Source organism: Physella acuta, unplaced genomic scaffold, assembly GCF_028476545.2.
Source record: "Physella acuta isolate Inbredline_101_S28 unplaced genomic scaffold, ASM2847654v3 ptg002241l, whole genome shotgun sequence".
In the NCBI taxonomy this organism is placed as follows: domain Eukaryota; kingdom Metazoa; phylum Mollusca; class Gastropoda; family Physidae; genus Physella; species Physella acuta.
The window spans coordinates 24,527-30,119 of NW_026733740.1; positions in this window are offsets into that span (position 1 = coordinate 24,527).

Consider the following 5,593-nt stretch of genomic DNA (forward strand, 5'->3'; position numbering starts at 1 on the left):
TGATGGGCTTGTCTTTACTTTAAATTAAAACTAGAGGCACACAAATTTACTTTGAGAAAATGAAAAAAAATTTTTTTTTTATTTTTCATTTATTTTAATTTTTTTTTTTGTTGTTGTAAACAAACAAAGTTAAATGAACATAACTCACACTCCACTTTAAACACTACTTAAACGAAAAATGAAAGTAGTAACGTACATTCATACAAAGACATTTCGGATAGGGGAATGAAAGTTCGCACCAATAAACTTGTTTGAAATTATCAAGGTCTGATGTCCAAGAACTTGTTTATCGATTTTAAGATGTGGCATCACGAAGAGTGTTAAAAGCAACTCTTGGATTCATCGTCTGAATACGTCACGCATTCTGCAGAAAGCCTACAGTTCTCACTGTTTTGATAATGTATGTGTATGGTTTTCGTATCTTAGTGCTTCGGGTACTCGACGCCAATGTACCCCCCCCCCATGCATTTAAATTTAAAGAAGGTGTCATGTCAAAGAAAGACGTAACAAGATATCCTCTACTAAAGAGCGACAGAATAGCTTTCACCCTCGCTCTTCCCTCTCTTTTATTTTGTAGATCCGGTTGCTGAAGGCTTTAGAGCTAGACGACTCAGAAACCTAACCTGTAACAATGAGAACGTGTGGTGTGTGTTATACAAGTGTCCTATAACGCTACAATTATAGAATGTTCTTAAAAAAAAAGTGTGTGTGAGATTACTGGTAGTTAACTAAACACATATATCACTTGTTAATAGCAATGCTGACCCTAATCCAAACCTTAAACCAAGTCTTACCATTGCCCTAACCCTAATTTCCGACCATAAAACTAAACCTAAAAATTCATTACTTAACATTATTAACAAATAACAACCTAACACCTATTTTGGGGAGAGTTTAGCATTAGACACCGGCAACAACAGTACTCATCTTTTCTACATTATCTTTTTCAACACACAAGCCATTTCGATTCTCTCATAATTATTTGGATGCGATTTAATCGTGAAATACTAAATAAAATCAAACAATATAAGAGGTATATTTCTTTAAAAAAAACATGTTAAATACTTATACAGATATCTAGATCAATACCTATAGCCTACTTATATATACATATATATATATATATATATATATATATATATATATATATATATATATATATATATATATATATATATATATATATATATATATATCTTTAGTATACCTTAAGTAAATGATAATTAAGAGAAACAATTGCTTTTTAATTTGCTTAGTACAAACCTATTTAAAGAAGCCTTATGGGCACCGCTCTTAGACAATTTACAGAAGAGCAATAAGTTATGGAAGTGGTTTGAACGTTTGCGTGTGTTATTTACTGTAGACTCAATCACTGCTGTAGTAGATCTGTTTTTTTTTAAAATATAATTTTTTTACAAAACCTCTATCAATATGCACGAAAACAATTATTTTGGAATAAAAAAATTCGTTGTTTATTGGTCGGATTTTGGGCCCCCAAAATGGCCTGCCCTCCCCAAGCAAGGTAGTTCCGCCCCTGATTAAATAAATTTTCCTGTAAAAGGTGCACACTTGAAACTTGTTTACCTTTTTTTTTTGCCTATCAGAGCGCCAAATTGGCACCAAACAGAAAAGCAGCTAAGCTTGTAGATCCAGAATTGATTAACCTACATGCACGTAAACCATTTATCCTTAGTATATTGCAGGGGAAAAAAATTATGTTTGTGGATTTTCTGGAAAATGCAAATTTTCATGTTTAATTGTCTCTATGACGGATTCAAAATGCGCTCTTAACTTCGATGCTATTGGGTCAGTAGAATGTGTCAAGAAGATAGGGGTCAGTAGGATATATCTCGGGATCAGGGTTCAGGAGAGAATGTCATTGGGGTGGGAGGCCGTATAATATGTCGAGTGGTCAACATTAGAGGGAATTGTAAAGGGTTAGAATCCCCCCCCCCTCCTCCGATGATACTAGAAAAAGACAGCTGACTCCCGCTGAGTTGCAGTTATAGGCCAGATTCTTGAATTAGCTGCCACCGTTAAACTAGATTAGCTCAGTAGTTGTTAACCGTGGACGTAATGAGTTTTATTGATTGTCCAACGTAAGCAGTATTAGACAGGATGAGTAGAGCAGGGTTGCTGTCCACGATTAAGATGGTAGAAGTAGAGGTTGGCGTATCAGATACAGTCCTACAGGACCATATTGTTGTTGAGAACACGGGTAGGTTAGAGGACAAAGTTTCTTTCAGGCATCTCCAGTGTCCTCCCCCCCCCCCCCCCCAAGTTAAGTTGTTAGAGATAGTGAGGGAAAAGGATGATAAGTTGTTAAAGATCAGGAGATTTAAATTAATGTCAGAGCCTTGGAGGAACATGAAATTAAACTACTAGAGATCAGATTTTCTTCGTTGGGGCTCCGCCCCCCCCCCCCGAAAAAAATCTACCGTCCCCCCGAAAATTTCAAGTGCCCCCCCCCTCCCCCGGAAAAAAGTCTGGAAGAAACACTGCTAGAGATTGTGAGAGAACTAAGGCTCGAGGGCACAGGGGGTTGTTTGAATTTCCAGGCTCTGTCTCCTCTTTGTCTCAGGCTAGTGTAGTGGTTTCTAATGATCAGGGGCGTAGGGAGGGGGGTGCGGGGGGTGCGGACCGCACCGGGTGACACCCGACCTCGCTACGCCACTGCCAATGATCGGTATTACGTGGAGATTGTTCGTTAACTGATAGTGTGGGTAGGAAGTTGTGTCAGTCCCAGATAGAGCCCGCCCAGGGGCGTAGCGAGGGGGGGGACACATGTCCCTGGGCGCCGACCTTAGGGGGCGCCAAAATGGGTTGGAAAAATAAATTGAAAGGTTGAGGGGGGTGCAAATCGAAAGTTTGAGGGGGAGTGCAAATCGAAATCTTGAGGGGGGGGGGGGAGTGCAAATCAAAAGTTTGAGGAGGGGGGTGAAAATTAAAATCTTGAGGGGGGGGTGCAAATCGAAAGTTTGTCCCCGGGCGCCGGGAAGGGTCGCTACGCCTCTGAGTCCGCCGCTCACCTTGGCTCACTCCCTGCCTTCGAAACTAACCCAGCACCACCAGCACAATATTGCTTGCCTAAAAATATAGAAGGCAGTCACCAACGTTGTGGTTTGACTGAAAGCACGCCAGCTCCTAAGTGGCAAGAATCCACAGTTGAGGTATTGTAATTTTATCAGTGCATTACAGTGTAAGAAATAGTTGCAAATTGTGTTGTTAACACCTTATGCTTCTTCGTCTTGTTTATGAACCCCCGCTTAGATCAGAAGGACCCAGAAAGAGGGAGGGGGGGGGGGCGTAACTATAATATATATATATATATATATATATATATATATATATATATATATATATATATATATATATATATATATATATATATATATACATATATATATATAAAATTTTAAAATAACTTTGGGTTATACAAAACCTGCACCAATCGATTATTTCTTGGCGTAGCTTTCACATTACTAGATCGATTTCTTGCAAGGTGAAATTGAGAGTGCGACCTCCTTCGCTAATGTATGTCGTTTCTTTTCGAGGAAATTTTTCATGTGACGTAATATTTTTTTTTTTTGGACAGCGGATGGTGTTTTGAGAATTGTGTCGTCCAAAATAACAAGAAGCCATTAATTAATTATCCATAATTATAAACAATCAGAGGCGTAGCGACCCTTCCCGGCGCCCGAGGACAAACATTCGATTTGCACCCCTCCCCCTCGAACTTTTCATTTGCACCCCCCCCCCCCCTTAAACTTTCGATTTGCACCCCCCTCGAACTTTTCATTTGCACCCCTCCCTCAAACTTTCAATTTGGCGCCCCCCCCCCTAAGGTCAGCGCCCAGGGAAAAATGTCCCCCGCCCGGTCCCCCTCGCTACGCCTCTGTAAACGATTACTTTCTCCCTCCCTAATAGCCTGATCTTCCTTCATGTTTCCATGTCCGATAGGCCTACTCGATTAGTACATTTAACAAGGAACAGCAAAGGCATTCTGTCCCGTGTTTCTTTCAAGAATCTCTCGGGGTTAACTCTACTTCACCTGCCTCATGGACCGTAAGGTTTGAAAGGATACTTTACTATCTCTCGGGGAGGGGGGAACTCAAACAAGAAAGAAATGGGGGGGGGGGGTGAGAGTCCATTCTGAGCACCTTTGTGGACAGCCACGACCTTGGACTCAGTTATGTAGGCCTACTATTCATCCATACAAAGATAGACGAACCCAGCTCAGATAATGTCAATGATTTAGTATGTGTAAGGTTTGTTTGAACACAGGAGTGTAAGGATGTATGCTATCTTTGTGCCTGTTCGCTACTTGACCTCGTTCTCGACACCAAACGTACACCGAAACGATAGTGTCTTCCCCTGTCTCCTTGGTGTATCAGTGGATTTGTGTGACGACACTACTACAATTACAAAATATTAAACAAAAACAAATTCATTGGCAATATCATGACGTGTTTAAACGTATTTAAAATATAGCGGTTTCCAAACTTTTTTGACATTATGGTCCCTATTATTTAATTTGTTCAACTTTAGCCTTAACTAGTTTTTATTAGGCCTAGATCTAGATTCTCTAGGTTAAAAACCAATGTTACTTATACTTAGTGTAACAGGCTTATATTCTTTGCACATTCTTTTTTTGTTCGAGTAGGGGGTGGGGGGGGGGGGGGGGGGGAGGGGTGATATGCCTGAGAGAAACACCGTTAAAAGCTATAGTATAAGAATAAGCAGGGTGAAGTTATTTTATTTCCGGCGATGTCGCCCTCCTGTGCTTATATAATAAATTAAAAATCATAGAAAATTCTAAGATTCTAATGTATTCTAAGATGTTATAGGATAACTTGAACAAGTATTTTTCTCATTAAAGCAAATCTAACTAGTTGCTCTAGTGTCACCTTTAGGATGGTGACACGTTGTTCCCAGGACGCCTGCCATGTGACACTACAAAGTAGGCCTATATTTGTAGTTTATAGGCTTATGTCAATATCATATGCACGAACCCTCAGTGGTATTTGTACATTGGCTTCTTTTTCTGATACGCTTCTGCCTGCGGTTTTCTCAGCATAGCTTGGGGCTAAATTATTTAATGTTTACTATAGGCCATAGGCGCAGACTATAGATCTAGTATTTAAGTATAGGCATACTCAGAGGCGTAGCGACCCTTCCCGGCGCCCGGGGACAAACTTTTCGATTTGCACCCCCTCCAGATTTCGATTTGCACCCCCTCCCCCCTCAAACTTTCGATTTGCACCCCCCTCAACCTTTCAATTTATTTTTCAAACCCATTTTGGCGCCCCCCTAAGGTCGGCGCCCGGGGACATATGTCCCCCCCCCTCGCTACGCTACTGGGCATACTAGATTTATAACAGGACGAATTTCCCTTTTTTTCTGCGTCGCTAATTAAAATAGAATTTTTGTTTTTCAGGAAAACACGCTCTTACCAAACAACTACAAATACAGAAATTCTAATGTTGAGCATAAAATACATTCATCGAAATTGCGAATCTAATTCTAAAAGAGTTATTCTTTCCAGGAAAATTTTGCACACGCATGCTAAAAATAATATTTGGGTCATTTATTT